Source organism: Lepeophtheirus salmonis, chromosome 13, assembly GCF_016086655.4.
Source record: "Lepeophtheirus salmonis chromosome 13, UVic_Lsal_1.4, whole genome shotgun sequence".
NCBI lineage: Eukaryota > Metazoa > Arthropoda > Copepoda > Siphonostomatoida > Caligidae > Lepeophtheirus > Lepeophtheirus salmonis.
This window is the reverse complement of record NC_052143.2, coordinates 23671059-23682501: the sequence shown is the minus strand read 5'-3', so window position 1 is coordinate 23682501 and position 11443 is coordinate 23671059. Positions and strand designations below refer to the sequence as shown.

Here is an 11443-nt window from a genome sequence, read left to right as displayed (position 1 = left end):
AATGAGTTAAGGGTTATAAATTATCCCGAGTGCGTTGTTCTCTAAGCTACGTCACTCCATTATTTTTTTCTTTTTAAATTTATCAAATTGAGTCGATCCTTTATAATTATATTCGACTCGACTCAAGTCAACACAAAACTAGTTTACTACAAGTTAATTTCGCGCATTTTTTCTTTGTCTTTGTGAAGGAGAGGTTCATAGTCTATTGGAGTAGCGATAAATGCGAAGAAAAAGTTGAGGTTATGGAAAGAAAGAAAAATAACATTTTGTACTCGTCCTTTGATCCGTTCTATATTTATTATTTATTGTCAATAATACGTAGCATATAGAATGAAACAGAGAAAAAAACAAAAGAAAATGATAGTTTATATCTATTATTTTACTATACATTTTTATTACTGAAATACTCGTAGTCTTTTACTTTGAGTAAAACTTTTATTAAATGGTTTTGTCATGAAAAATGAAAAAGAAAGAGGAAAATATAATTAAATGAAAGAAATACAACAAATCCTCTAAAAAAAAGAGACAAGAAAGATAAAAAATATCTGGGAGACAGGTGTATTTGATGGGTATCATTTAATAAATATATGATATAATAATTTAATCTATTTAGAAGCAGAAAAATTTGGTTGATATTAACTAACAGTGTTAGGTTGGAGTCAAAATTTTCGAGTTCGAGTTTTTGAATTATGTGGGGTGTTAAGTTCGTGTTAGGAAAATAGATCAATTTTCGAGTTCAAAGTTTTGAAAATTTCTACATAGTATGTAGTTTGGTTTTTCTTATTTAATGTACGCCAGCTCTTTTTTTTAATTATAATGTAGTGTCTATAGTTTTTACTATCCTTATGAGTAAGGGTGATAATTTTGGTAAGAATAGAAAAGCGTGCGAGGAGAAGAGAAGAAATACTTATGGCATCATTGATTAAATAATATACATTTTCTTCTATCAATCAAGAACGTCATCATTCCCGCCTTTATTATTCAATATTAATATAATATTAGATGGTGATAGTCGATAGAAAACTGAATAAAATGCCTAAAATAACGTCGCATTCTGTCTGGATTTCTGAAAATGGAGGCCCAGGAATTTGGTAATTACTTACCAGATGAGAAACAGATGGTTTGTCGGATTTGTCGAAATAAATGTACCTTTGGTCTCCTATCTAGAATTACACGCCACTCATTATTCTCATCTCATATCAAGAGCATGGATATTCATCTATAAAATCAATTTAACGATGAATACATCAAGACAGACTTTAACTTTGATCTCACAACGATGCTTATTGCATGTAATATAACCTTATCAATTGCTAATCATCTATGTTCAAAAAATTTATGGAGAAATACACGAGTAAACCTATCCCTTCCCAAGGAGCCATCATTAAATTAATGGAGGATGTTGGTACTGATGTCATTTATAGAAATACATATAAAAATGTTTTGAGTCGTCTACACCAAATGACGATCAAGTTATCAGTAAAAAGTATAAAATATTTACTAATTTCGAAATGAAACTCTGAATTTTGTACTATCTAACAGTAAGTATTCAATCTTTTTTTAAATCTAACCCTAAAATATGATTCCATTTTAGCTAAACATATCAAGAATTATGATACACAACTCATTAAATAGTAAAAACAACTGCTTAAATGGTCACAACAACGGGGGTAGTAGTTTTGGATGGTTCGCAACTAGTTTGTCTGAGACTAGTTTCTTCACTTAAAGACTTGGGTATGATCATTAGGTTTTCCAATATTACATAGTCAATAAATATTGTTTTTTTATAACTTAAGGATTAGCTATGGATCATAGGCTTCAAAAAGTGGTGTTCGGAAAACTCATAAAAGGCAAAAACAACTGCTTAAATGGTCACAACAACGGGGGTAGTTGCATTGGGTGTAGCATTATAATTACCAATTGTGTATATATGTTGTTATATAAGCATAAATAGCGGAGAAAAAAATATTTTTTTGATGCTCTTAATAAGGAGTAATATCGCCGGACATTACTACATAATTAGCTTTTGCTCTAAATCTTTACGATGTCATGTTAGAAAACTACAATAAGTCAAGAATGGTTGCCTGAATTGTCTTATCAGTTAAATTTGACTGCATGGATTAACTTTTCTTTTTTTAGATAAATATGAAATAAATGAAAGTGGGATTCTAAAAGCTGTTCTTACTAAGATTGGAAGAAGATATCGATTGAAATCTAACATTATTTTATGATTTACTTTATTATTAATAATTATTAAAATCTCATCGGTAGAAATATATCTATCCTGTGCACAATTGTATATGCAACTTGCACATAAGGAAAAAAGAAGATGATCTTTTTGATTAAACTCCACGTCTGGCTTGTATTTTGCAACCTCAAGTTATGACATATTGAACTTAATTCCGATGTTAGAACAAGAAGATATTATTTGGATCAATCTATTATTTCAATATTCTGTATTTATAATTTATTGTTATTATTAGTTATATGATTCTAATTGTTTAATTTTGTATATTTAACTTAAATGTATGATGGTTTATTTTTTAGTATGTAGATTATATTTAATTTAAGCCTTCTATTTTAAATTTGGAACTTCAAATATATTTCGAAATACTCTTATTTTGTCGTTTTATTAGTTATTTTTCTGAGAATATGGTTCACAATAAATTACTATTTCATGGAGTGTGACGTTTCCAAATCTACTGTAACGGATAAAAATCGTCTAAGTCAATTATATGTATTATATCTTTATTAAACATTTTGCTAATAAATACTTTCGTTACACCCTCAAAAATCATAATAAAGCAGGCAACTGATAAATACTGATGTGATTATTACTGATAATCACATCAGTATTTTAAACATTGATACCATGTGTCTTTCTCCCACCTGTCTCCTCGCACGAGTTTTTCTCTACAATATTATCAACTATACTTATGAGGGATACTATATGTGTAGTTATATATTTTTATTTATTCCTTTTGGTCAGATGCAGTTGTATCGATGAGATAAATGTAGATATTTTAGTAAAAAAATAATCCATCTGATCTACGACATAATGAATTACACCTGTTTATTACTAAATACATTTTACTCAAGCAAACTTAAGCTTTAACTTTAAGCTACCCTTAATGGTGCAAGCATATAAATAAAGATTTTATTATTCATAATAAATAATAAATACAGGGTTGTAATCTTTCAGTTTTATACTCAAATCAATACTTATATATATATGTTTTGATATGAAGCATTACAACATAGAAATACTGGGTCAACCGTTATTATTTATCCACATGAACACACAAAGTATTGAGGTCCATGGCAGGATCCTTGTGCGAATTAGGAAACAAGTTTATTAACTATTAATTATTATTGAGAGCACAAAAACATGTTTTAGTAAATGTATCCGCCCTCAGAATTGATGGTGAGCTTCAGGCGATGGCAGAAGCTGCTGCAGACCTTATTTATATATTCAGCACTCATTGAGACCCATGCCTTGTCGACGGAGGTCTTTAGGACGTGGTGGATGTTGGAGGCCTTGGCCTCCACGTGCGCCTAGATGGAATAGTCTAGGGGGTTGAGATCTGGGGTCTGCAGTAGCCAGAAGTCCTTTGCCCAAAGGTACATGTTGGCCTGGATTCACACTTACGGTTTCTTTGTAATATGAACAGGTTCTCCATCTTGTCAGAACACCCAGGGATAATTGTAAACGATGAATTTTATACATGGGATAACTTTGGTGTCCAGAATTTTGACGTAATCATCAGCCTATAGCCTGTATCTTAAAGGGAACCACACGGGATAAATGGCCTTCCCGTGGATGCAACCAGGCCTAACATAATCACGGAAGCAGTGTGTCTGGTGGTGGAGACATATCGGTACTCCTCTGCTACATCCCGAAAATATCACTACTCGATCATTGTAACTGTTGAAGACATGGTCAACAGTAAAGGTTTTCTCATCTGAAAATACTTTTTTCTACTGTTCTGTCCACAGAGGCCGTGGAATATGCCGCAGATACTTTCCTCCACTGTTTTTTTAGAGTCCTGGTTACCACATATGAGGACTTGTTCATCTTCCTGGCCATTTCAAGAATATAAGAATTCGGTTTTTACTTGAAGATCGACTTCACGCAGTTTTTTTCTACTCTTGGAGAGTGTCTGAGGTTCTCCCCGACCTTCAACCGAATAAATACATTCTAAATCGCCTTCCTCCAGGCCCAAGTATCCTACCAGATGGTCTTCTAGAACAATCTCGTATGGAGGAGCGTTGTAATATCAATCCTTTTCTCGTACTATGTGCTCATGATGGCGACTTAGCAATCGACAGCTAATTATGTCTTCTGCCACATTGATCAACGAAACATGTAAAAAAAAATTACGCTTAGTCACTTAAAATTTGTATAATAGATATGAGTAAATAATAACGGTTGAGCCGGTATGAGTACATATGGTATTTTGTTACACTACAAAATAGATAACAGATAATATACTGAGTTCAGTGGAGGTTGAAGGTAATGGTGAGAAATAGGATAGCTCTTATTACGATGATGAAATATGATTCCAAGATTCATTAGTGCCCTTGAATTATGTTATATTTATTAAATCTTACAGCTATATATAGGCAGCAAAACGTGGACTCGAAAGATGGATTTAGAAATACATTAATAATTTTATATATTCAATAATAGACAAAAAAATAATAATAAACAAAACATGTAGAAAAGGTTTTTGCAAAACTTTTTTAACTCAATATGTCCACCATCATAATCAATCACAGCCTTTACACGTCGCCTGAAGGACAAATTCCTCTGACAGCCACTATGCAGAAATTTAGTGACTCCAAATTTCGGCGTGAGGGCCTGATGATTTCCCTCTCCAAAGTACCCCTTATAGAAAAGTCCAGTGGGTTCAAATATGGTGAGAAATGGGGCCATATCTCTTTGGACTAGAATCGAGCCATGTTATGTATACATAACTTTTGGCATTTGACTGATGTGTTAGTGAGGGTGCCGTCCTGAGTCTACATGTAGTTACCCCCGGGTAATTGGTATGATGGTGCACCTAAGCACATTATAGTAGGTCTTCTAACCGATTTTCTGCCAAGCCTGGAAAAACAACGGAGGTATCTTCTTTCCATGAGAGACCACAACGCCGAGGACCATTGTTTGGACCAGATATTTGGTTTGGTAAGCTCATAATTATGCTCTCCACTTCCTGACATCCTTGACAGGTCTTCTTCATTTTTTTTATCTTGATCAATTTAAAAACCAGGTTTTTCGAACACTTAACAATGTCCGTAATCTTTATTACATCAACTCCAGCATCTAGGAGATATGATATGCACTTACTTTTTACTTGTTGCTCGCTCATGATGATGAAATGAATAAATGATTTGTTCAGTTTGTTTATTTAAAAAAGACGATGGAAACAGAATATCAAAAAATAATGAGTCAACCTTTCTATAGTAATGGGGAAAAAACATTAATGAAGAGTCCACGTTTTGCTGCCCTAAACTGTATAAATATCATTTATCAATCCAATTAGGATTTATGGAAAAAAAAAAAATAGTAATAATTCCTTAAAAGGTAATGCAACAAATATGGGCACTTGCGCCCCATAACAATTTTAAATGTAAATTATATAAATAAATTTTCTAGAAAAAAAGAAAAAGGAACCAATCGTAAATGGTAGAATAGCTCAGCATCAGAAAAGTTTTCCTTAGGTATATGAAAATTTTAGACAAATCAAGAAATATAAGTTGAACTAATGACAGTGATTTAAAAAAACTTAAAATATGGAGCGATTATAGACGTTTGTTGATTTAGTTCTACATGGACAAATTTTTCGATGTGTAAAAAAGTTTTTGTCAAGATATTTATTAAATTTTTGTCAGAGCTCTTCTTCTGAATGGAACATAGACTATCTCTATGGATGGAAAGGAGAATGACCATATAATTTTGAACAGAAGTTACAATTGAGGGTATGTGCTTCAAGGTCGTCTATCTTTAAATGGATTATGCTTGCTACAAGCTTTCAAATCCCTTTCTCCACCGTAGGTGCCAGTGTATTTATCATTTAGAGAGGTATTCTAATCTTCTACACTTGTATAATTGTGAATATAATACGATGAAACTTGAATAACAGGGCCTTCTTTCAAGATTATGAGATCCTGAATATTTAGAAGAAGAAGTAATCAAAAACGATGTTTGAAAAATATACGATTTAATCTTTAAATCGAACTCTTGTCTATCGAAGGCTAAATTTTATTTCGTTGAAATAGTTGAGAGAGTTCCTTGCACTTCAAAGGTAGTTTAGAAAGGTATGATTTTAATTTTAAGCTATAATCCATTATTTTTATTTTATTCATACATTTTTACAACAACAAAAAAGAAGGATCTGAGCTGATTTTATGTAATGAAGATAATTCTTTTTTTGAGATTTTTAGGATAGCTTTTCGATCTGTGCTGACAACTGCCCGGCGAAAATTGTCATTTTTTGAAAACTTCCATTTAGAAAAAATGTCCGTATTTTGCTCAAACTTCATCATGAATAATAACACATTATAAATTCACTTAATATTATTTATGACAAATATCTAAGCATATTTGTTTGTTCCATCTCCCAAGGGAGTAAATTCAAGTGTGAGTAATATTAACCTAATATTGGAGGAGGAAGGGGTAGAATAAATAGCTTAGGGTCTCTTAAAATATTGTTGAATTCTCTCCGTCCTCGGATTTTCGAGTGTCACGGGGGAAGTGGGGGATTGTTAAAAACCACTGCCAATTCATCCAAGGAACCGCTCTAACACCACTAGCTAATTCAAAGCCCTTGGGTTGGCCGGGATCCCATAGGTAGTGTGGAATAATCAAAAACAACCACCAAACCATCACAAACATCCAACGAACCCCTCGTATTTAAAAAAATAGTTCCAAGCCCTTGGGTGTCACTTGGTACTTGAAGGTACCCATTACAAAATTAAAGAAAAAACTATTATTTATAAGACTATTGAAATACCATTAATGTTATTTGAATGTAACGTAGCAACCATAAGATAAATAGTTAATAGGTGTAAAACCACATAAAGAATGCAGTTTTCAATTTGCAAACCAATGGCTTAAGCTATTCTTTTGTATTAAAGGTTTTTTATATATGTGTGATGCATTGGATGTGGTTTTTAAGGATCTAGGGTATTCTCAAGTATCCTGCGCAACCCAATGATTTAGAACTATTTTTTTGTATTGATAAATTGGCGGTGGTTTTTAGCAATCCCACACTACCCAGGGCCAATCCGAGGGTGAAAATAATTATATCGTATTTTAGGAGGACCTAAGGTATTTATTCCCCCCTCCTTACCCATTCTCTCGATCCATTTCTTAGAAGATTGGATTGATTTTAAAAAATTGCAAGGAAATTGCTTTTGGAATAATATTACTCAAACATTAATCTACTTTTAGGACAGTGGTTCTTAGGTGGGGGAAACAAATTTAGTACTGGCTGGGGGAGAGGAGAGATTGAGGTCTCGTATATGTTATATGAGATCTCAATCGTCCTCTATATGCAACAAAAGAAAATTTATTTGTGAGAATGGCTTATTGAAATAATGCCATAGAAGTAGAAAAGGTTAAAACCACTGTTTTAGGTAATGATTGTAAGACTATAAGTAGAGTATTAGTCCACTCAAGAAATTCTGAGAGCACTCCCACTCAGTCACTAATTTTTTGAGTGTATCTCACTCGTTTTGAAAGCAATGCACGTGCTCAATTAAAAATGAGCGGCGTTTATTTTTTCACTTGTATAAGAGCATTTTAATTTGACAACTCTTTATTTTTTTATATATTATTTTCTTACACAAAATGGAGAGAAATAAGGTACAAGAATAAATAAAACTAAGAGATCTAAAATTATATTTAAAATAAAAAAAAACCATAAAATGATTAATCCACTGTTTTAACCATTAAATATTTGATTAATTGACAATTTATTTTTAGTTTTCATCTTTTAAACTCTGCCATCTATCCTTAAATAATTGACCATCTTTAGAAAATACTCTCTCAACGGTAGCTGAAGACAGCAGTGTATAATCAGATGGTAATATTTGTGCTTGATTATATCTAATGACAATTCTGCCGAATATTCAAATACCTTTGAATAGGAATTATTAATTTGATATAATTCATATGACCTCATAAGATAATATGAAGTGCTCATGGGTAGTGGTTCCCAAACAGTGTGTCTTGAGACTAGGTTAAGAGTGCCGTACGATTTGTGACAACCATTTGCAATATCCCATAATAATCTAAATAATTGATTTAATTAAGATAGGTGTGTCAAGAAATTTTTATTTGTCTTTAGGTGTGCCTTTAGCACAAAAAGTTTGGAAACCACTGTCTTAGGGACATGTGATTATGATGTTTTGTAGACGACCATCTAGTTAAGCCTGGTAATTAGTTTGAGCTTGAGCAGGGGTTTTGAACTTATGTTTACATGAGATTTTGAGATCCGATGTCAATTAACTACATAAAAATATAAGAAAATCGTATTTCAGTTGGGAAAATTCATTACAAATAAGAAAAATTTATCTTCTAACGTAATCTCCACACTCCAAAGAGCTGGCAGGTCTCTGATGGAACTAAATTCTGAGTTCACTTAGAGTGGTCAGCTACATTAGAGGCTAATTCATCAACCGATGACAGCATATAACCAAAAATACAGATAAAATTATTCTTTAACTCTCAAATTTTTCAATGTTATTTAAAAAGATGGAGAAAACGGAAAAAGTAATAAAATTTATATATTTGAGTGAAAATTCGAGGGATTTTTTCGTCTTTCTAAAATGGCGAGCGTGCTCCCGTTCTCATTCATCATTTAAAACAATGAGCGCGCTCCCGTCCTAGCTCAATATTTTTGAGCGGCGCTCAATTGTACTACTTTACATTTTAATCCAATGATGTATCCGTGTTGTGATCGTCATTACTTACGACTATAAGAGTATAGGCTATAGAGTACTCCATTTCACTGCATTCTTGGTCCGGTCTAGTTCAGTCCTCCATATCAGTCTTAAAAACTTACAAAGTTCGGTCCTTGATGATATCATTCAACTTTATGACTCCTTTTTTAATCAGTTCTAGTACTGGTAGTCCAGGATCCGACAGTGTTAAGGACCGATCCCAAACCCTGATAGGAATAAATACAGACTTACAAAACGCTATTTAGAACTAGTATACATAGATAAACTGGTAATTTAACAGTATTTTCTATTCACTTCAATGCAGTTACTCTATTTTTAATGCATGGTGTGCTAGTTGCAGAGTCCAGTTACTATCATTCGTATAATAGTCATACGAGACACAATTAAAAGCTTCTTTGTTTTTATTATTCATTTCAACATTTCTAAAATGATATACTTTTGAATATAATGAACTAATTGCTTAAAAGCACACGACTGAACATTGTTTCTTTAAAAAAACCAAAAACAACTATATAAATGAGAACTTGATTAGTTTAGATAATTCATAAAAAACTACATAAAACTTCATATCCTAAGCAGAAACGAGGACTTTGTTGCAGGTTGGTCATTCAGTATGTCCGTTAACAAAACAAAGGTTCCTTTTCCCTCGAGCTTCTCCAAAAGATGAAGTTCTTTTATGAACAACTTATCAAGGCATGTAGGAATACTGTTTATTTTCGTATACATATCTTGGGATGACAGTATGATGATAATGATTCGACTTTTATTTGAATTTGAAAAGGAGGCTCGCATATAATTTAAACTAGAGTATATTTGTCCGGTGATTACCCCGGGACATTTAGGAATTAAAATCAATGAAGAACTCTTAGCTTAATATAAAACAAAAAATAAAGACCGTAAAATTTTAACAATGATTCTCATTTAGGTAGTTTTGGGTATGAGTATTCAAAAATATAGGCACTTGTCTTTCACGCAATGAGGGAATAGTTGCTATTTCTGGGTCACATCCTGAACTTGCAGTCTCACAGCCGCTCCCATGAGTATTAAGGATACCCACAAATATCCCCAAATACAATCCAGCTCTCAGCAATGTTGAAGTACCAGGCCAAAATACAGTTTAAACTACCTCTAGGAACCACAGAACCCTGCTAACATTTTATAATACACCCCAGCACACGAGTTGTGTAGGTGCACTGCTGGACCAGAGGCAAGTTAAATTTATCCGCTGCCCCTTCTCTAAGCACCAAGGAACCTTCATAATATCCCAAAATAGACCCTGGCGCTCATTTTGTACAGGGGAATCACCAGGCATCAAATCAGTTTAAACTGCACCACCACCTCATTTCTAAGCACCAATAACCCCTTTCAATAATACATCCCCACCCTCGTGTTGTGGGTACCAAATGCTTGGCACGACTCAAGTTAAATTGGTCCACCGACGCTTCTCCGAGCATCAAGAAACTCTCCTAATATCCAAAATACACCTCAGCTATCAGGTTTTACAGGTAAAGTTCTAGACCGAAATACAGTTTAAACTTCAATGTTTTATGTACCAAGAACCCTTTCAAATATCCTAGAATAGACCTCCACCCACGGGTTCTAAGCTATTGATGCCTGAGGCAGATTAAATTCTTCCACCGCCCTCCCTAAGCATAAATGAACTCTTATAATATACAAAATACACTCCGGCCCTCAGGTTTTACAGGAAAAGTGCTAAAAATGCTATTTTAATGCCGCCATGGCCCCAAGGACCCAGAAAAATGTTACCACAGCCGTTTCTGGAACCTTAAAAACTTATATGAAAAATTTCAGCAAAATCCATCCATTGGTTCGGCCGTGATTGAAGGACACACACACACACACACAGACACACACATTTAATATATAGATAGCATTTAATTTTCATAAATAGATTTATCAAAGTAGATTATCAAAATATTCATCCTTATTTATTTTCATCGTAACTTACCATAAACTTTAATTGAAAATATATCTTTTTTTTGTATGTAATATGTATTTATACTATGGATGAATTTTCATGTGACCTAGTTTCATGGATAATTAATGATGTTGGCATGAGTTTTATAAGGTGAATCATTTGACTATGTTTATGTGGCTATATATTTTACATACATAAATGTTTGAGTTTCAAAAAATAATTGAAACTTTTTTCACGATTATTATCTATTATATTAAATGTACCTACATTTATATTTTGTATACCTAGCGTTAATACATCCTGCCTGGACTTGAAAAGAGATATTTAACTTCAATATTTTGGATGACTATATCATTGCTATATTGAAGCAACGAACTTCAAATTTTGATATTATCAGAAGCATAATCTAGTCACTCTAATATGAGTTTGTTAATTATTTACGTCTGTTATAAGAACTCAATTTATATAATGCAAGCAAAATGTCTTCAATTCAGGATTAAACTGTGCTATCTGTGGTTTGGATCGTATTATAAA

General features: G+C 32.8%; 1 long non-coding RNA gene across 1 annotated transcript; it reads left to right on the top strand.

The window, feature by feature from the left end:
* The first annotated feature begins 964 nt into the window (after window positions 1-964).
* On the top strand, window positions 965-2619 carry LOC139907015 (uncharacterized). Its single transcript, XR_011783314.1, has 3 exons — window positions 965-1541; window positions 1595-1734; window positions 1797-2619. It is a non-coding gene; the product is annotated as an uncharacterized lncRNA (long non-coding RNA).
* The last annotated feature ends 8824 nt before the right edge of the window (window positions 2620-11443 follow it).